This window comes from Nothobranchius furzeri, chromosome 9 (assembly GCF_043380555.1).
Source record: "Nothobranchius furzeri strain GRZ-AD chromosome 9, NfurGRZ-RIMD1, whole genome shotgun sequence".
NCBI classification, from domain to species: domain Eukaryota; kingdom Metazoa; phylum Chordata; class Actinopteri; order Cyprinodontiformes; family Nothobranchiidae; genus Nothobranchius; species Nothobranchius furzeri.
The window spans coordinates 33,466,017-33,489,020 of NC_091749.1; the positions used below are offsets into that span (position 1 = coordinate 33,466,017).

A 23,004-nucleotide genomic window follows, 5' to 3' on the forward strand; every position below is an offset into this window, starting at 1 on the left:
TTTATTCCATTTTTTTTCTGCTTGTTCGTCATTTGTCTCTGTCTCAATATGACTTGCACCAAGTTTGCACCAGACCTGCATCAAACACATTGAGATGCATTGCTGGGTATATAACAGAATCCTATGACTATAGATCCACTAAATATCGGACTGCATTTGCAAAAGACTGAGTAATAGAATCAGGGAGAGAAGATGCCATATTGTGAGTATGTATGCCCATAAATCCTGTTAGAGACTGTGTCTGTATTCCTTTTTTTTTTCTATTTTATTTCCAGGGCAACCAGAGTGTCTTACTCTGAGAAACTCAAAATTTAATTTGAACCCATTGTTTAGTCTGCTTCCAATCCACAATCCTTAATTGTATGAAATGTGCTAAAGCTGTGATCCGTCATTGTACCAGTGCTTCACATTATCTCCTCTGACCTGGCTTGGTTTTGTAGAGGCTGAACTTCATCTTCAGAAATAAAAAGGAGACTTGAGGCGCATGGGTATATCAATAAACGCAGCTATTACAGTGAGATAATGCTTCCGGATTTCACGCGGTGTCTGCATATTGTGAACCGCCATGAGCCTGTAATTCAGGCTTTGTAAACTGGTGATAACTTTGAGGTGACATTGAGAAGAATCTGTTTCAAACTTATAAAAGCGCCTGTTGGTTTTTGATACGCTATTGAATCTGATACCAATAATTAATTTCAATTATTGTTGTTTTCTGGAGATGATTTAGAGCATTTCTGCTGTGACAGATAGCAGTGAATAGAGGGAGGCAGGAGAGAGGATGTGACATGGATTGAAAAAGCTGCAAGGCTTTTAAACTTGGGATGTTCCAGTTTTCTGCCACCTGACTCGTGTTTTACAAAAACTTTGTTTTCATCAAACAACTGAGTGATTTTGTTCACCTTAATTGAAACAATTCATTGTGTTGTTTATCTGAAATATAAAATTTATAAAACTATAAATCAAATATATCCACCGTGCCTGATTTTGATGTCATCAGTCCATGTGACCATGAGTGTGTGTGTGCAGGAATGTTTGTGTGTTTTTTCTTGATGTGATGATAGTGGACAAAGTGCTAGGAGCTTGAGCTGTCAACCTGTCACACACTAACAGATATGCAGCCTGTACGCCACCCAGGCAACGCTACATGGCATTTGTAAATTGCATGTGTGTGTGTGTGTGTGTGTGTGTGTGTGTGTGTGTGTGTGTGTGTGTGTGTGTGTGTGTGTGTGTGTTTGTGTGTGTGGTGTTTGTGAGTCCTCATATAAGCTGGTCATATGCTGTCTGGGCATTGCCGGAATACCCAAGCACGTACTTTACACCCAAACTCCCATGTTGTCAGAGTGAGAAAACTGTGACTGATCAGGTCTGTGATGTAGAATCTTTTTTAATGAAATGCTGTTGCATTTTTACTTTTCTTGCATAAAGGAGCAACCAGAAAGAGATGAAGAATAAAGGGGTAAAACACTAGAAATTTGCAAGAATTGCAGTTCAGCGTTTTCTTTTACTATGTAAACTCACCATTTTCATCCTTGTGTGCTGACATGTGGGTCTCCACTGCCTATAAATACTACAAACACAGAAAAAAAACATATTAAAACTTGCCATTTCAAAGTCCTCATTTCTGATGTCACAAAAGGGAAAATGTGCATTAACCACCTCTCATCTGGTTGAGCAGCGGCTCCACTCAGAGCCCCTCCTGAACATCTGAGCTTCTCAGCTTATAGCAGCCAGAGCGGGGAGGGGTGTATATAGCCAGCTCCAGCATGTTTTCTTAATGTAACAGAGGGTACAACTACTGAAATTGCTTAATGTGAGAAAGTCTTTGTGGAAAAAAAGTCCCTAAATGTTTTTTTATTGACCATAGAATGTTTTTGTTGTTGAAGAAAAAAGTCATAATATGTCTCCTTTAAAAACTACATTAAAAAACATTCAAAATGTTTTTTCCCTGAAGTAACTGACAGTGTAAAATTAATAAAGGGTTTAAAAGGCCCATCTTATGTTTTCTTTCTTGTTACTTTGAGAATTTGCTGCTATCCAATCCACCGGGCAGATCAAAACAAGAATGAACACCAGCAGGGGAATTTAGCACATTTTAGGGGGGCACTGTCCAAATGCTGCTGTGCTGCTCCTTCCACCGATGCACAGACCAAACAAGCAGTAACTGAGAGACAAGGTGACATCATTATTACAATGAAGAAATATTCATCCAAACACAATTTTCCTTTCAATAACATAAAGACAAAATAAAAAAAAGATAAAATAGAGAAATCATAACTCTGCGATGGACTGGCTCTCTGTCCAGTGTGTACCCCGCCTGATTGCCCATTGACTACTGGAGATAGTAGTCAATAACCCCCCCACCCCCACCCCCCCGCTACCCTATGTGGACAAAGAGGGTTCAGACAATGGATGGATGGATGGATGGAAATCATAACTTTGAATACAATAATACATTTTCATATCCAAAAAGGAGTGGGTCTAGGCTGACATGATCTGCATGGTAGAAATGGCTGGACCAAATTCACTCAGTATTTACCAACATATATTTTTCACACATCTATTGTAAACGCATGCATATTGGTCCCTGATCTCCATCCAGCAGGTAGACATCATGCTGGTTTCCCTTTGGCTGAACCCTCACTCCTGGTGTTTGTGTGTTGAGCCAGAACGACCAGAATACCAAGCTGTGAGTGTGAATGTGCATATGTTTTTACATGTGTCTCTGCTACAGTATTATTCTACTAAAGTATACCTCCTAGCCTTAAAACCTTTGCGTGTGTGTGTTTTAACCATTGTGATTGTGTGTTCTATACATTTGATATATAATTCTAATGACTTTTTGTGTGATTTTAAAGGGTACATGCATGCTGGCAGAACAGATGGCTAAAATTGAGGAGCTCAGTGTGAGATGAGACATCCACCATGAAACGTGTGTATCGCACACACACATTTACCAACATCCATCATTAATTTCATTATCATAATACCCTCAGTGCGATGCACCCTGCCTGTCACAAATATGATCACTCCTATCATTCTCACCGTTACACCGTAATTATTTAATTACCTTTGTGTAAGGAAGCATTGCTACCATCATTTGTACCTGCCATTGTAAAAAAAAAGTATTAATAATCAGTTGGTATAATTATTCCCTTACTTTCCTTTAACTGCAGGTTTTCCTCATTTAATTACAATGGACATGTTTAAGTGAAAAGAAGTCATATGCATCATTCAAGATAAAGATTAGGTTTTGATCTTGATCATTTTTGTAGACAATGGCAGCAAAATGCATGGCAGGTATAGACTTTAACCCTTGAGCCCGGGTGTCTCCTAACTGAAGGACAAACAAGTGTAGCAGCAAAAGGCCCAGGGCTCCATTAAGAAAAATGTTATGGAAACGTACATGCTGCAGACTTCTCACAGCCTTAGAGACAAAGCTGTTCCTCAGTCTTGAGCCTGACTCAACTCAAGATCAACTATTTTGCTTGAAGAAACTGGGTCGAATAGTTTGTAGTTTTTTATTAATTGGGTCTTTTATTTGCTCTGGTCATGCAGGCCAAAGTATTTTACTGGGGATGCACCAAAATGAAAAATATTTGCCAAAACACTGAAAGAAATTATGCCAATAATTAGAAACAGAATTAGAAGGCCTGTAAAATGAACCCTTTAAGTGTTAAAATCGCAATATTGTGTTTAATGAGTCACAGCTGCAAAAATAATCATTCATAATGTTATTACTTCACACCAGAAGATAGTGGAGATGTGTAACTTCAATCTAAACAACACTTTTGGGTGTTTCTATTGAAGTTTTCAAGGTTTATAGAGTTTGAAAGCAGCCCCCTGTCAGAGGCCCTGACTAAGGGGAGGAAGTGAGGAGCTCACAGAGGGTGAATATTATTATATATTAGAGAGGAGAAACCTTCAATGCTGACAGGTCTGTTCATCGTTGACTAAGCTCTTTGGCTGACTCTGATTCTGAAGAGGAATATTCACCCTCTGATGAAGATTTTCACTCGTCCAGTGAGGAAGAAAGTGATGTTGCTGCTGTGCAGCAGCAACAGTCTGTGGACTTCATGAGAGTAAAAACGCTAAGCACACATGATGCAAAGCTTATTTCAGCGTGTGCAGGTCATGGTGGGTGTAGAAAGGATGGTTAAAAACACCGCTATTAGTGACAGACATGGCAGGAATGTAAAACAAAAAGAAAACACCGGGCAGACACGGTAAATGTGATACCAAATATTAATATTCCAGCGATTGTAATAAACAGCTTTTCTAAAGGGGGAAAACTTAACTTGTGAAATCAGTATGAATGTACTGTTTTTATGAAGCAAAGAGCAAGTTGGAACATGAGGGGTGAAGCAAAAAATGGGGTTTTAACAGAGTTCACGTGACGGTCTGTGTTGGCCGTGGCCGAACTATTGGTGCATCCTTATATTTTACAGTTTTCACCAGACAAACTGTTACTTACCTCCTGTTCATAGACTCATCACCGCTGGAGGTCAGACTGATAACAGTGTCAAGGTACACTGCCTGGCCAAAAAAAAAGCCGTCGCCTAGATTTAACTAGACGATCAAAAGACATTTTGGTCAAAGTGTAAGAGAACATTTTAAACTACAATTAAATACAGATTCTAACACAAAAGATTGTGATATTTTGGTGTATCAGTGTTTTTTAATAGGCAGGGTGTGTATTGGCAAGGATCCAGCAATATGGTATTGTTACGGATCCTGGACTCGTGCACCTTGAACGGCCCAGTCCTGCGCCCTCCATGCTGTTCAGGACCTTGGACAGGTCCTCCGTCAGGCTGGCCTCCGCCTCGGCCCGCCCACTCTGCACCAGCTCAGGACAATCTCCCGATGATGAAATGCTATTGAAAAGACTCCTGTTTCAGTTTCTCAGCGAGACTCACAGACCAAAACCTCTGTCTTTCTCTCCTCGGTTAGATTCGTGTGATATTGAGTAGCTTTGACTAGAGTGTGGATGTTCGTAATTAGTAACCGTTTGTTCGTGTCGAGATCCTGTTTTGATTCTGCCCCAGTGAGGTCTTTCCGTTTTCGTTTTCAGCTTTATAGCTCGCTTTTCGTTTATACCCGTTTGATTATTGATAGCCGTCAAGATTTGGTTTTTAGTTAGTTCCGGCTCTTTGTTTTTCATTTTAGATCAATAGTTATTCCCGTGTTTTCTTCCCTGGGACCGTTTGTCCCAGGTGTTTTGAGTTATCTCCGTGGTGTGTTTTATTTAGTTACCTTAAATTTGAACTTTTCCAGTCGAGGACTGTGTATTTTGGTTTGGAATTTGTAAAAATAAATCCCTTTTATTTACACTCACCCCTCCTTTCTCCGCATCAGTTTTTATGTTACCCCTTACCACAACGCATAACACCTAGGGTTGTAACAGGTATATATCACATTACAGGGGAGACTATTTAGTGAAATACTAAAAACTAAATGATAAATATAATTTTTATGACTGAATATTCTTCAAAACTCAAACTTTATGGTTCCAAGACACATCGAGTGTTACCACAAGATCTTGTTCAGTCAGTCAGAAGCCCGTAAACACTGCTGTGCCAAGTTGAGGGAAGGAAGCTTGGACCCAAAATGCAATTGGACACAGGTGAGACTAATAAACTGAGAGGAGGAGCAGAAGCGGGCAGGGGAGAAAACCAGATCTAAGGCCCTGTCCACACGTAGCCGGGGATCTGCCAAAACGTAGATATTTTTCTACGTTTTGGCCTGTCATCCACACGAAAACAGAGTTTTTTCACACGAAAACTGATCTTTTTAAAAACTCCGGCCAAAGTGAAGATCTGCGTTTTCTCCGTTTTGGGTGTCTGCGTGTGGACGGACAAAACCGGAGTTTTAAGGTCCGCAACGTCACTTTCTGCGACAAAAATTGCTGACATCACGTGTGCGACCTGTGTTTACACTAGCCGGCATCATGGAAGCCTTCAGAGCTGCGTTCTGTCACTACCCGATCCATCAATTGTCCAAGCGCTTTCTGCTTGTTTGTTTTTGCAAGCGGAATTACTGCTCCTTGCGGAAGACCACAGACGAAAGACGAGGTTAAGAACGGGGGAAGTACTGCCGCCTACAGGTCTGGCATGTCCATAACAACGTATTTATCCGGGTACGTGTGGACAGAGTTTGTTTTTAAAACGCGGTGGTGTGGATGCAAGTTTTTGGAGGGGCGGATATTCGTTTTTAAAAAACCCCGGCTACGTGTGGACTAGGCCTAAATCTTGTAAAACAAAGCTACTAAACTAAAATAAACCTAAACACTGTAGAACAAAGACACAGGAGATATAAAGGTAAGTAAACTGATGACCTAAATGGGGAAGGAAACACAACACACTAAAGGAGACTAGATAATCTGAACATATAGAAAACTAAAAACAAGTGAAGTGACTAGGGGGGACATGAGGGAAACCAGGAGGGGGCTGGTGACCAAAGGGACACAGAACATGACATGCTGCCTTCCAAACAGAATGTGATGAACTGATTTTAAATATGGAATCAATATCATAACACAAAATATCACAATATTTCACCATATAAATATTTTCTTTAATCATAGATAGATAGATAGATAGATAGATAGATAGATAGATAGATAGATAGATAGATGGATAGATAGATAGATAGATAGATAGATAGATAGATAGATAGATAGATAGATAGATAGATAGATAGATAGATAGATAGATAGATAGATAGATAGATAGATAGATAGATAGATAGATAGATAGATAGATAAATAGATAGATGATGGACGGACGGACGGACGGACAGACAGATATGTGTGCCTATAGCAGTGTTTAACTCATTTAGCTGGGGCTTTTTGTCTTTAAATGCTCTCACAGTTTAAATGGTAATTAAACAGCAGTTCTGTTGTCAACAGCACACATTGACATTGGCGCCACACACACACACACACACACACACACACACACACACACACACACACACACACACACACACACAGCAAACATGCAAGCACACACACACTGGCCCTGCTGTTTAAATGGTGATTAAAGACCCATTTCAGTGTCAACATCTGGGCATACTTATAAAGGATGACATTAAACGACACACATGTGCACACTCACACAGAAGGCTGGCTGTTACAGAGCTCTTTGTCACGCTAGATTTCCTCTCACCTGAATGAACTAACAAGAATAAATATAAAGCATGTTAATAGAAATTTCATTTAGACGGTGGGACAAACGTATCTCAACATTTACCTCATTTTAGTGGTCATGTCCAGAGAAAGCCTCCGTGACCCCGACACTCAGACATATGCACGCATAAATTAACACAGTTATGGTTGAGGGTTGCTCTGCTGGTGCTTATTAAGCTGGATTATCACACAGACATGTCTTCATTAATCACAGAATCAGACAGACATACTCACGTGGCGGAGGTGTTACTCAGGTGCCTGCCAGCCTTTGCCCCCCGCCCACCGACCCCCACCCCCGCTGTAAGCTTTGCTTTCTCGCCATTTTTGCTCCGCCTCCATCTAATCATTTATCACTCCATTCAGCTCTGTCTTTTCCACGTGTCATTTTTGCAACTAACCTCATCGTTTTATGCCTCATCAATCCTTTTTCCATTGTTGCCCCTCCAGCAGATAGTCAAATGTTTTTAGATACTTTACCTAGCACCATCTTGGCTTTAACTTTATGTTTTCAGTGATTAACCTTAATCAGTGACTTTTTTTTACTTAAAGCATCTGAACTCAATAAACAACAAACACATCCATGCATGTTAAAGTGTTTAACATTTTGTTATAATGATGTTGATCATGATAGCAAAAAGTAAGTGGTTCCTAGTGATGTTTGATCCTGAAGGCCATTGGCTTAAATCTCAACTGTGGCCTTTCTGTGTTTCTGTGGTCTCTTTTTTCACAAGGTTTCTGCAGATGTTGTAGTTAATCTGATGTGTCTGTCCAAAGCGATTTTTAAAAAATTCTTGTTTTATATCAGTCTTTATGTGGTTTTACATGTACGCCATTGTCCGTGTGTTTATGCCTTTGTTGTGTCGTCATTTCAGTGTATTTTATCATTTCTTCTATCTGGCGTTAAGGGAACAATAAAGATAAAACAGATGCCGGCAGATGCCCTGTTTAAAGATGATCAGCCCGTCTCACCATACTGTTAAAAACTCACCAGGGACAGAGCAACATTTAACACAACCCATTTACATAACAAGACACATGGCGATGTGGCTCTGAAAGACAAAGTAATAGAAGGGCGGGCTGGTGTGGGATCGGAGGCTGGTAACAGCGGTCGTAATAAAAGAACAAAAATGACAAATAAAAGATAAAAATGATGACACGGCAACAAAAAAGTGTTTAGTCAGACTGTTAGACATTGAAGAAAAAGCATCACTTACTGGGGAAAAACAAGAAAACAACCTATGCTTAGCTTCTTGACACTGGTTGATAGACTGGTAAAGTGGTGAAATGTGTTTCAAAACCTGTTTTGCTGTTTTATTGATTATTATAAATTAAAGTAAAATCTATTGTAAACATTTTCTGTTAGAAAACTTTTTTGTTTTAGAAAAAGCAACATTTTGCATCAAAAATATCATTTACCTTTTTTTTCTACAATTGGAAACAGTTCCTCGAACTTGTATATGGGGCTGGACGATATAGAAAAAAGCATTTTGATAATCATTTTTTTATATTGATCAATATTAATAATTATTGAAAAATATTTTAAAAGTTGTCGAAAATGTATATTTGCGGCCCTGGCCATTTTATTTTTGGTGTTTTTATTTTTTCTCCACCTCTTCTCGCTGAGACATCTTGATGCCTCATGCTCTGTTTTGGCTTAATTCAATTCAAAAATACTTTATTAATCCCAGAGGGAAGTTGATTAAGTGACATAGCGTGCCTGATTGGTTAGGAGTAAGTAGTGAGTCTAGTATGCTGCTACCTGATAGGTTATAATGAAAAAAGGGAAAATTTTTATCTAAGTTTCTCAACCCATTTTTTTTCTATCGCACCACATGTCTATTGATAGATATATTAAACTATTGAATTATCGTCCAGCCCTACTCCTATATAACATATTAAAATTTCTTAGGGCTCAAAATGTACCAGGAGCCATGATGAAAGGCCAAACAACCCTATAATAACGCCTCACACCATGGTTGGGCGATATGTATAATTTTTCCCATTGCCAATCATCAGTCCAATAAATGTCGATGGGCAATTAATTCATGCGTGTGACATCATGATGCACAAACTAATTTGTGACCACAGAAGTCCAAAGACTGATTTTGTTTTATGGAAGCACAGTGCACATGTTTGCTGGAAGAGAATTTTTTATTTTTCATTTTGTTTTATTTTGTATTTGTTGTTTGGTAGAGTGACATCTAAACAGCCCGTATTAAACATAGTTAAAGTGGTACAAAAACACTTTTGGTATTTTATTTAAGCAAAATGTTTTTTTAACCTAGGCTACTGGGTTTCTTTCTTTTATGAGTTTGGGTAGAAAATGGAATGAATCACTGCTGCATTTAGACGCACTCTGACCTGGGAGCATTTGCTTGCAGCCAGAGGTCACATGATTCATCTATCCCTGTCACTTTTATTTTTAAAATAATAAATAATAATTCAATAATGTTCAGTTTCCATTCATTTCAATTAATCTTTAGTCCAAACAAGCTGATCAGAGTGCACCTGAACGAGAGGCGGAGAAATTGTGATATAATGCCCGGATGCGCTAATCGAGATCGTTTCTTGTTTGTTACCTTTGTGATGTTCTCTGTGCGTAACGTGTAAAATATCTGTCAATAACAAACTAACTCACAGGCAAACAAATAAATAAATAAATAAATCGTAAAGCGTCTAAAAACAACCGTAACGGCTCAGCCCATCACCGATGGTTGAATAATTCGTCCAATCGGCCAACCCTACCTCACACAGGTTAGAGTCCCAATGGTTAATTTGGAAAACAAATTAGGTTAAAGCATTATTTTCATGCCTCTTAACAACGCTCTAACTTAGTATAGCTATACATATATTGTGGAAATTAAAAATAAAATGAAGAAAAGTAACAGTGGTTCTCATGCATTTGTCTAAAACCTCCACCAGTAACACCTTTCGGACCAAAAGCAACCATTGGACCATTCAGCTGTATGCTGAGTGGTCATTTTACCCTAATAGTTCAATGACTCTGCCTGAAGGTAGTTACTCTGTGTACATGGTGGGATGCAGGAGTGTGGACTAATGAGGAAATAAGTGAATGTCCGGCAGAATGTGGAGCAGGGGTTTGCGGGCCATCTAGGAAGAGGACAAGGACCACAAGCTGTGGATCTATCTGACATTCATTTGTAGTTCTGGTAATTCCCAGTACATCCTGGAATGTGTGGTGCTCCAACATTATCTTTTGTTGTTTTCCTCTTGTCCAATAGGATATTAGCAGTAGCTCAGGCTAGCGTTGTTCGGTGGTTAGCATTACCATAACCGCCAATGTTGAAGTGGATTGGGGAATATTAATTTAAGAGTGTGTGTCTTTCTCCATTCACATAGGAAAACAGATCGGGGACACATTTAGGTACATAACCCCTTCTTTCCACCGGAGCCGTCAGCAGCACGTTACTGCAGCAGCACGTCTTGCTTGCGTAAGCTGCTGCTTGGCCCTTCCCACGAGACGCGAAGCAGCAGGGGAGCAACTGTCACCGACTGAGCACGAAGTCACACGAGTGACTTCGTCAGTAAACACAACAACAAGCAGGAGAAAACTACAACATGGCTCCAAAAGGTTTGTGTTTTATGTTCTGTCCGTTTTATAATCGCCAATACGGACCTGAAAAACAAAGGAGACCGCTAGCTAGGTGATAACTTCTCACGGGGCCGCACAGTTAGTAACCTTTTTTTAAAGTAAAGCAACCGGAAGGCAGTACGTTCTTTATTCTGAAAATCTCGGGAGCTTCGCTCCGTTTCCATGTCCGATTTCCTGTCTTGCCTTCCCCAAAAATGTCGAACTTGACCCGTTTCAGAGGCGTCGCGCGTAGAAAATAGAACCGGCGCGTGAAGGCCGCGACATGCTGCTCCCGAGACGCAGTCAACTCGCACTGCTGACGGCTGCCGACAGCTCCAGTGGAAAAGGTTCTGTTGACCACAGCGGTTCCTGTCAGCAGCTATGACGTGCTGCTGCAGTAACGTGCTGCTGACGGCTCCCGTGGAAAGAAGGGGTTAGACACCCTAGACTGCCTATATTGAACAACAACAAGGTAACAGGTTAAAATAAAATAGAATAGAATGTACTAGAATAGACTTTATTAATCCCACAGTGGTGAAATTCACTTGCTACAGCAGAACATACACAGAGAAAAAGGAAGAAGAAATTGAAAGGAGTACAGGTAAACACACAAAGGCCGTAAGCTATTATTATTACCATCAACCACTAGAAAGTTGTGTAGGTCGGATCACAGCTGACCCGTGCCACCCCGGACACAGTCTTTTTGACTCTCTCCCATCTGGCAGGAGGCTCGGATCCATTTGGACCAGAACCTCTTGCCACAAGAACTGTTTCATCCTCTCTGCTGTTGGACTCATGAAAGACAATCCTAGGGCTGCCCACTCCAGTCGCTTGGTTCCAGTCACATGACCCAGTGTTGTGTTTGTACCTGAACCGATCCACTTTGATTAGTACTTACACTGCGTAAATAGTAGCCGTTTCTCTAATTATTGCCACTTAATTATTTTATCATGAGTATATTACTACTTCCTATTTTTGGTTGTCTCTTATTTTTTTTATCTTCTTTTGCACTAAGTACCGCAGCAATTTCCTAATGTTGTGATTTCTCAGAAGTAAATATTAACAATAAAACCTTCTGATTCTAAAAACAACGAATAAAAAGGGAACTGGGGTTTCCAGAAATATGCAGCATAAGGGACACAGACATACGTATTGAACACATACTGAGTGGTGCATTGATGTTACTGTGTACCAGGATAATGCCAGTGCCAGTTAAACTGAGGAGTAATACACTCTTATCGCAGAGGAGATATGGCAGCTACAGTATGTTTTACATCTGGGATGTCAGTCTGCCACTGAAGGAGCTCCATGGTCTCCACAGTGGAACATAGTGGTTGGGACAGGTTTTCCAAGATGGAGGTAATCTTCGCTAGCATCCTCCTTTCACACATACTCAACTGAATCTAGTTGGCATCCCAGAACTGAGCTAGGTTTGTTAACTAGCTTGTTCAGCCTCTTCCTGTCTCGGTCAGAGCTGCCTGCACCCCAGCAGACCACAGCAGAGGGAATAACAGTCATTAGATGTATTTTTTTGTTATTATTCTGTAACTCTTTTAAGTCTTGTAGTGTAAATGTTATTACAACTCACAGTATTTTGTGCATATTTGAGATAAAATCTATACATTTTTTCATAAAAGAACCAAATATGTGCTGAAATCCAAGTACCCTCTTGTCCTCACAACCAACATCCATACAGAATATAGTTTCTCATTCACTCATACAGACTTTTTATTTCATTCAGCTTAGTTCATCAAGTTCAAAAGACATCAAAGTGTCTGTCTTCTGCCTTTTCTGTCATTTCCCGTCTATGCCAGCTCCCTGAGAGAGCATAATTACCAGTACAGAATGATAACACCATTAATAACTGTGTGCACAGTCAGGATGAGACAATTCCCAGAGTAAGACTCATTTCATGCTTTGACAATTCCTCCAGGAATCATGGCACACAAAGAAGCAAAGACCACTTCAGGATTTGTTACATTCCTAATACTAGTTCAGAACGTTTTCCGTTCACTACTTCTCCTTTTTTCTTCTTTTTAATTTTATTCATCTCATTCTATTCCTTCCCCTGACCTGCCATCAGTCTCACATTCATTACATGTGTTTATCCAGCCATTTTCCATTTTGATTTTTATTTCATCTTTTATCTTCTCCTTTCACCCTTCTTTTAAACCATGTTTTAACTGTTCTGCTTTTGTTCGAGGCAGTAAACTGGTCTCACCCTAGATCTCGCTATTCTGTTCCTGTCTTTTTGTCATATCCCTTTTCTCTGCCTTTGCTTCGTTGTCCTTCTGTCCTTCCATCTTTAACCCTCTATCTTAATTCGCTCATATTTTTATTTTCACCCTTCCATTGATCCATCCCTCTATTCAGCCACATGTCCATCTCCCGGTTTACAGGTCATAAATCTGCAGCTCTGCTATAACGGAGCTTCGTCCTCCCCGTCTGTAAACAGACCATACCACTGAGACCATACATCTATGAGGCAGCAGCTCAAAAATAAATAAATAAACTGCATTAATGTGCACACACACATTTATTGTGTGTTTCCTATTGAGGTCCCAAACTCTTAGGGGTTTTCCATTCCTCCCAAAAGTGTTAGATTTTATTTTGCAATATTTCTATAAATCATTTTTGTCATGCTGCTGAAATTTGAGTTTTCTTTTACTAAACATACAAGAAATGGACTTAAAATACACACTCTGTGGATGCATACCCATGTAAGTGTGTGGCCACATAAACACATGCCAAACACAACCCATATTCCCTCTACACCGTGACATGGCCATAACTCAAGCCACGCTACCAGGTTGGGTGAAATATGACAGCCCCACATTGCTGCAGCGGAGAGTGTGTGTACACGCGTGCACGTGAAAAAGAAATAGGCAGAGCATGTGTGTGTTTATGGGAATGACAAGCGTCCACCCCAGTGTCCTTGTCGGTCTCTTAGTAAACTTTTCATTGGGTCAGACATTAGCATAGGCAGCTAACTATACCCTACATGATGGATGGAGCCACAACTCTATCTGTGATGTGACCCATGCACAGAGCCTCAATGGACAGAAAGGGCACTTCCTGGTGGATCATGCTAATGCCTCTGGTGCAGGTGGGAAGGCCGATGTTGAATTTCAATAATGTTGCTACTGAATGTATCTGCAGACGATGCATGAAAATGCTATCTGTTCAACATCAGATGGTCATAAATAAATAAATGTATTAAATGGTCAGGGAAATTCCAAAATCATTGTTTATTACAAATGCGTCACATAGCCCAGAAATCATGTATTGCTGAAAATCGTTGTTCTCCAACACTTCAGTTGGCATTCAAACTCACAATTAGACCATATTTTAGTCGCTATATCGCATTGAGGCAATAACTGGATTTAACTGGGAAAAAAACACATATTGAATCATAATGTTAAACTTTGGTTCTTTACTTAAGCAATATTCTAATATTACTATTTTACATTATTATTGTCTAATATTAAATTTGAACCCTCATTCGGTGTACATTTTAGGAAATCCTCAGGTCATCAGATCAAACGACCTCAGATGTCCGATCATTTAGAAAAAAGATCTAGATTTCACTCAAACTCCATCAGACTTCTGACGAAATGGCATCCATCAGACAAAACAAACTCAGGAGAAGCATCCTGCAGGTAGCGCTGTTATCATTTGCTTTACTTGTATTGTCGCATTTGTTACAAACTTCCTTTCTCCAGGTCAGAGATGAGGTCCTGCCTCAAGCAGAGGAGTATCTCGGGGTCTTGTTCACTAGTGAAGGAAAGATGGAGCGCTAGATCGATAGGCAGATTGATGCTGCATCAGCAGTGATACGTCATGATGAAGAGATAGTTAAGCTGGAAGGAAGCCGAGCTACGTTCTAACCCCCAACTATGGTCACGAGCTTTGGCAGTAACTGAAAGAATGAGATCGTGGACACAAGACGCCAAAATTTGTTTTATCTGCGGGGGGACTGGACTCACAAACCTGAACCACTTCTGCCTTGCTGTGGAGTGGCTATTGATAATGATTAGCTTCTTCTGGCTGAGATGTGCTCTGCTTTCTCCTAGCTGCAAAAATCAATACAGTCTTCCTTGATGCGAGCCAAGATGGGTGAGTCCATGAAAGCAAGTTTACGCGCGGCGTGACGTAGGTCTGTGTGGCTTTGTGACCCGATTGTTTTTCCATCTATTTTCTATCTGCAGCTAATGCAGGAAATAAAGGTTGAAGAGTATTTTGACATTAAGCCTGCATGTGACATTTAAAGTGGCCAATAATATTTTAAAATAGCAAGTACAGATTGGTTTCTCATAAGAATGAACATGCAAACTAAGATTCTTGTTTTTGTTCTAATTTTAATCATTTTCATTCCAAAACGTACGTTTTGCAATAACTTTAACAGCAAAAGTATAAAACTTATCAATGCAACAGATATTTTTACATTTTTGATCATTTAAACCAGTTAACTTTAGCAGGTTTCTTAAAAAAGAGCACATGGACACATCTACTTTGTGGACGTTGTGTGTGGGGTTGAAGTGTGTCTTGTCTAGCTTTAGGCTGGTCAAACTATCTAAGCTGCTGATTTCTGAGTTTGGCTTTCAGAGCAGATCTCAGGAGAACACAGAACATCTACCTTTGACTGAATTACCATGAAGTTCTTCAGGCAACAGAGAAGAGAAAATAGAATCAGGAGCCGGAAGAACCGACAGTATATGCTTTCACTAATTATGGTTTCATTCTTTGAAACGGAGATTATAATATTGCCTGTGGTGATTAAAAACACATATACGCTCTTCTCCACACACAGCACAGTTGTCTATGTGTGTCTAATGAGAATGTTTTTATTCTCCTTGACATTTCTTCACTTTGCTTGATTTTAAGCCCGGATGGGGTTCCACTTTGGGGAAAAATATGCTAATGATCAATTCTGAGCTATTTGCTCCTAAAGTAGACATTTTCCATCTTTTCTTTTCTTACTTTGTACATTTTTCTGCAGATCACCAACCATTCAGTCATCTTTTCAACCAGCTGGCGGCCCCATCCCCTTCTTTTTGGCCAGGGCCAATCATGGTCAGCTGTGTTGTTAAGGGATTAGTGACAGCCCGGTCAGATGGCCTCCTTCAGATCCTATCCCCCAACTCACCAGGGATCAAAGAAGACACAAACACACACACACCAACTTATATCACAAGGGAAACCACATAACATTAGAACTCCAAAACATTCCCAACAGGAGAGCGGGGCATGCTGAGGGCTTAGCTCTTTGACAGGATGGTGGCCTGTTGTAAAAGTGTGCATCTGCTGCGCATTAGTGCAATTTTGTGTTTGCATGCGCTTGTGTCATACATCCTGATGCGTGAGACAGGTATAGGAATGAGATGGATGTTGACAACAGTCATTTGAAATGGAATTGATGTTGGGTTCTTTTCACAGCACGACGTTTCCAATCATATACAAGCTTTTCCGTAAGTGTGCTTTTGTGCAAAAGCTTTGTGTTTATGCATGAAAAAGAAAGCAAGGGGGCATATTTATTACAAAAGTGCACTAACTTGATGCAGCAATTTAACATCCCACTTCACTACTGTCATACACAATCATGCGAGTTGGGGTGGGTGCCCCACGAATGCATCTGACACACAGAAGGGGTACGCACACAGAAACTGCTTTTGTTTCTGCATAGAGCAACACACAAAGCTTATACACAAAGTATACAATGAATGATTATTAAGGAAAAACAGCTATTGACATCTAAACTAGATTAATGATAATATAGAAATAATTGCATATATTATGACTCTTAAGACTAAAATGCACATGCACACACAATAACATGGTGACAGAGTGTATAATTATCCTGTTATCAATGAGACTGCACTTCTGTCGTTCTCTGGACCACTGGAGTGTGTCATTACGTTTTCTCAAAACCTCATCTGTCTCTCACACAGACAGCCACAACCGTGTTTCACTTTTAAAGAGAAGATCATATTCTATTCCTGTTAAAATTATGATAATAATAATGTTAAATCCAACCATCTGATACTAAAATAATGTTGGAAACTCTGGATCAACACTAGGTACAGCAGACACAACTGGCATCTTATTTTATTTATTTATTTGTTTATTTAACTTATGTTTTTCAGGAGGATAAACTGCTTGAGATGTAACATCTTGTTTTCGAGCAGGTCCTCCTACAACACAACCAACATTTTAGTTGGTGGGTTACCTCCCTTAGAAGATATCAAGTTGTTAAAGACAACAAGTCGGTAAAGACGGCTCTCCCTTGCCCTGCCTCTAACATGCCTCCATCTAAAAGGCTGGGTTATCCAGAGTTATCTCTGTAGTTATGCTGCTATAGGCTTAGACTGCTGGAGGACACACTGACCACTTTCCACACTACTACTATCATCTACAATTTGCTCTTTAACTGCATTATTTCCTGCAATTTCAGCTGTTAACTATTTTTTCTCTAAGGGTCTCGACAACGGGAGGCGACAAATGACTACAATCAGCGAAATTTGTCGCTGTCACTTTTATTACCTGACACACGGGAGGCGACCCGCGGCCAGCAGCAAAGCCGTCTACGCGTTCTGTTCCATGGCGAAATCGAAACTTCCTTTGTTTTGTTTGGCTGTGTCAGGTTGGAGGGAATTAAGGTTATTTAAGCGGTTCAGAGTTTAAAAAAAGTGGTAGATGTGATGTTTCACAAGGTGCTGCTAGAGTTATGTGAAATCTTACTTCTGATTTTTCTATATAAAACATAATAATATTCAACTTCTCCATGTTTGCTCAGAGATGTACGGAGCATCCTGTCCGCTCATTGGTCAGTGAATGAAACCTCCGTTGATTGGTCCTCGTCCGAGCGACAGCGATGAAAAGTTGAACATGTTTCAACTTTCTGGGATCGCGTTGCTGGGTCGCCTGTGCACGACACGTGCACAAGCGCAAAATTTCACACGCACGTTTTTCGCGTTTCGCTTGGTAGGAGGGAGACCCGCGATTATCGCTTTGTCGCGCATGTCTCATTGAAAATGAACGTAGGAGAGGCGATGTCGCCTCCCGTGTGTCGAGCCGTAAGTGTTTTTCTCTCCAGAAGAAGCTACAATGATGTCCTGCTGAGCTGTGGTGGCCTCATGGAGGGGGCCATCGGCTTGAACACTGTTGCTAACCATTTAAACATTCTCCCTCTCCTGATAATAACATTTTACTCTTTTTGACATTGAATGTGCTACTATTAGTTTACCCGTTTAATTATAGATTCACTAGAATAAATACAATAAAGTTTATCTCTCACCAAATAGAATATTTACTAAGAAATCACAATATAACCATAGAAGCATTACTTGGTACATATGTTGTGTGTGCATGTGTGTGTGTGTGTGTGTGTGTGTGTGTGTGTGTGTGTGTTTGGGTGTGTGTGCGTGTGTGTGTGTGTGTGTGTGTCTGTGTGTGTGTGTGTGTGTGTGTGTATGTGTGTGTGTGCCTGCATGTCTATAGTCTATCCGGTAGTTTGGTGTCAATTTCAGCCTTTGGAGAGCCACTGTAACAAAAAGAGGCTCAAAGAAAGTGAGATGCAAAGAAGAGACATGCTGTTTTAAACAGACAGTAGATGAAATTGTAATAACACAAGTTTTCATTCATAATCTACAAAGTGATTTAACCCAGTTTTATTCAAAACTAAAGCCATCTCATAAGTACAAATCTAAAAGAGGGATATAGTTTAAAACTAGCACATAATGTTTTTATTTTTTTAAGTTTGAACCGATAAGACGTGAGGATTATGAAGAAAAGGAAAAGACAGAGAAAGTAAGAGAGGTAAACTGAAAATTATATGGAAGATAAAGGACCATATTTTCTGTTGTTATATGAAGTGACAGTAGCCTTACAGACCTACATCGGTCCACGACCTGTAGGGCCAGAAAATAAAAGTTTCACTGATTCGGAGTGGAAATGCCAGCTAGCTTGCGGCCTCATCCCATGACGAAACCTTCGTCGGTGGGTTGACTGGCCTCGAGAATCACCAGCCCTCACCTCTCTTTCAGCCACATATCAGCTTAAAGGCACACACACACACACACACACACACACACACACACACACACACACACACACACACACACACACACACACACACACACACACACACACACACACACACAGAGTAATAGTGGTGACCTGACAGTAGAATCAGAGGGTGAGAACAAAATCTCCCCAAACTCAACTGACCTCTAATTAGTGCTCTTGGCAAAGTGGCTTTTCCTAAACAGACTCACACTGGCACCCGCAAGAATCAACTCACATTTGTGTATACACAGATGATATAGGGGCTAGTCCTGTGCGATGTGCACAGATTACAAATAGATTAAAGGTGCATTATGTAGAAATGAAGTAAAAATGACATCCTGTGGTAAATTTGGTTACTGCAACCACTTTAAACAACTCTGGAGCTTTTTGCCAGCTGTCGTCAAATTACAATTGTTGGTGCTGTGGTATTAGCTCGCAAGAGACAGGGCAACCCCCACTCACTGATGGCAAACGGTCGTTATGTCCCTCCTTCCTTTGGTTTGAAAGGAGGAAAACTGACAATCCCAATAGTTCCCAATAGCCCCCTGCGTTCAGCAGATCATCTGCTGCTGCTCATTCAGAAAGTGAGGTTCAAATCACGGGGGGAGCATGCCTTCTCTCATGCAGCCCCCAAACTCTGGAACACTCTTTCCCTCCATGTGCGTTTGACTCCCTCTGTCAGCAGGTTCAAGTCTGCCCTTAAAACACACTTCTTCAGCATTGCCTTCCCTCCGTGACACTTTATACGAAACTCCAGCACCAGTTTAACTTTTCTTAATTTAGTTTTAATGATTCATTAGCTCACTTTTTAACACCTTGCACTATCTTGTAGCTTTTTTTGTTTTATTTGTGCCATTTCAAATGGCTCTTAACACTCTCTACATTATTTTTTACTTTGGATAGTGCTGTTACCTTTTACCTGTTCTCTTATTCTGTTAGTTTTTAGTAGGAATTTTATCCTTGCTTATTTATGCTGTCTTTGTGTATTTTACCGGATTTCCATGTTTTTACTTTGTTTTGCTGAAATGCTCGAGCATTTGACTCTTTTATGTACATAATTTTGGTTAGCTTCCATGCTGTTTTTAATGGTGCTTTATAAATAAATTGGTACAGTATGGTTTACATATATGGTAAAAATGGTTAACAGCCTGTACTAGATAAGCACCTTCTAGAGTCCCAGAACCCCCCCAAGGTGATTTATATTACAGACATTCATTCACCCATACATACACACATTCACATACTGGTGATGATGAGCTACATTGTAGCCACAGCTGCCCAGTGGTGCACTGACAGTAGTAAGGCTGGCACAGCACCACTGCTGACCCTATATAAGGGGAGCACATATTGTGACGTTAAAATGTGTGTGTAGTCAGTAATTAGCCAAGCTTAGCATGTGCATACAGTCTTACATTTGATCAACTAAGTAAATTTGACACACAGCCAAACATTCACTAAGCAAATCAATACTTACAAAGACGAATGTTTTCCAAGGCACAAACAAAGAAGCTAAGCTAAGTTCATGATTTGTTTATTCTCTTGTTTCTGATGTAAGATGTAAACACCGGGAGTGTAGGAAACAAAATCTACGTCAGTGATGTGAGCACTCACTCTGTGGCGTTTTGCTCAGACACTATAACAAATACTGTTTGTAACTAAAACATTTTAACCTTTTTATAAATATTTTAACCATTTATTAACTTATTAATCAAACTTTTTCCCATCATGAATTTAATAATTAACTATGGCCTAACGACATCACAGAGCGTTAGTCAAGATTATCTCAGAAAGAATGTCATTCAGCTGCTGTTGGAGACAAATTAAACATGACATGTTGTTTCTGTTACTAACTTAATTTAAAGTAGTTGCAGTTTTGCATGGACAATGTTTAAAGCTTAAGCGTCCATAAAAGGAGATGTGAGATGTTAGCACCCTAAACAGTTTCAATGATGTTCACAAAATAAATCCAATGTGTTCTTGGGGGAAGTAGAAATAGACCAAGAGTTCAAGTACCATGGCATCACCCTGGATCTGACACTATCGGTTATAAAACACAATTAACTTCAATGTAATGTCTTCAAAAAATTAGATCATCAATGGCAACTAACTCAGCTAAAATGTTCCTACATGAGATGATATTTTCTCACATAGATTACTGCATCGCAACCTGTTCACTCACTGGAGACACTTTTAAAACCAATAGAAATGTTATTCAAACAGTCTATAAAAATTTGTCACTTCACCAGTGTAATATTTTGGAAAAATACTATATGCTCATTTTTGAATATTTTATTACATTTAAAACTAGCTGTTTACAAAGTTCTGCATGCACTAGCCTGAGAACTGATTAAAGCTTGGGCACCAGAGCCTCCTCTAGAGTAGACCTTCAGATTCCCCACAGAAAAATAACCTTTGGTCAAAAGAGGGAGTCACTTTTGGAACAATGTCCCAACTAATATTAGAGAATGTCCCACCTACAATACCTTCAAAATCCACCTCAAACAGTATCTGAAAAGTTGGCAGTCATGTTCGCACTTTTTTTATTATAAATGTTATTTGTTTGAATGTTGTTTAATCTGCTTTATAATTGTATATTGTCATTATGTTTTGTGTTAATCTTCCTGCCTAGGGACTACAGATGGAAATTAGCAAACAGCCTATAATCTGGCTCATTTACAGTCTGTACAAAAATAATGTGTTCATTAATGTGCAGTGTCCCAAATAAATAAATTTAAAAATGTCCTTTTTATTGGGGGACCCCCACATATATCGGTATCGGAAATTAAGAGTTAGACAACATCAGATATTGGGTATTGGTTAAAAAGCCAATATCGAGCATCTCAAATATATAAACTTAAAGATGTAGTCCTTTCATTCAAGTAAAGTTTTGCTCCTTTTTGCAGGTCTTTGTTTCTTTCTGCCCTCCTCTTCTGTTTTCTCTTTCCATGTTCTTCTCTTCAGAGGCATTATCTAATCTCTTCCAGGGACAGGAGCTGTCTGTAGGCTCGTGAAGCCACCTTGTATATTCATTGAAAAAAGACAGTTTAAAAACGAAGCGGTGTTTAGGCTGAAAACTTGAGATTGTTTATTGATTTTTATTTGTGTCGTTGAATAAGTCTGTCTGACCATGATGTCCCAGAAGGGGCTTGGCTTGGGACACAGCATTAGGCACGCACATGAAGAGGCAGACACAACATGTGACTGTACCGCCACAAGTGGAACCACACACACACACACACACACACACACACACACACACACACACACACACACACACACACACACACACACAGAAAAACATATCATTGAAGCATTTTTTGGGGAAAACATTTGCTATTATTGTTATCAAGGGCGGAAATCCCATTTCAATTTTGGGGGGGGGGGGACAATAAACAGTAAAACTTCAGAGAGTAATTTTTGGGGGGACATGAAAAAAATGTTCTCTACATACAACACTGTATGTCCTTATAAGAGACTGACCTGTGACTCTGTGCCTGTGTCTGACAGGCTCTGGCTGTCTGTGCACAAGTGACTGGACTTTGCCAAATGAAACCGTTTAGAAACAATTTCATAGGCATTTCATTTCTTTCTTATAGATGTCTTTATCAAAATGCAAGTTTCTACTTACTTGACGTTCTGGAGCATTAAAAAACGACCTGATGTCTGCCGTTTTTCGTTTCTCTGCCATTTCAACTGACCTGGTCTGCTGACAGTTGGACAGCAACACACACACAGATGGGATATTGACATTAGAACGGAGCTGGAGGATATTGATCAACAATAATATCTTGCCCATTTTGTACATCTCCATAAGTATCCTTTCTTTTTGTTTTCATTTCAATAACAAGACTGAGGCCTAAAACGGAATAAGCAATTCAGAATAAAGATTTAAAAGTAGATCGTTAATAGTTGAAGCAACATGTCCTGAAATGACATGGCTATTAGCTGACCAACAGCTACACGTGTGGACGGATGTAAAGCATTAATTTTAAGTACTAAAACATATCTAACTTTTTCACAACAAAGAGAGAGAACATAAATGTCAAATTAAAATTTTATTAAATCACATAACATGAAAGCTACTAAAATCCAAATAGTTCCATATTGATTTTAATATATTTGAAAATTTTCTTCTAAATATAGCTAGAAAAAATAACAAACTTCA

At 39.7% G+C, this 23,004-nt stretch overlaps 1 protein-coding gene across 2 annotated transcripts in view; it reads left to right on the forward strand.

Annotated features, from left to right (window-relative positions):
• LOC139071766 (basic proline-rich protein-like) overlaps positions 1-23,004 on the forward strand; it is a 191,007-nt gene that overhangs the window by 78,274 nt on the left and 89,729 nt on the right. Inside the window, exon 3 of one of the 2 annotated variants that reach the window (XR_011521580.1) lies at positions 2,856-22,139. The exons of the other annotated variant lie outside the window; for it this stretch is intronic. The gene's annotated coding sequence lies outside the window, so the exon portion shown is untranslated. Of the gene's footprint in view, positions 1-2,855; positions 22,140-23,004 lie in introns of those variants that run through there. 2 annotated transcript variants of the gene reach the window in all.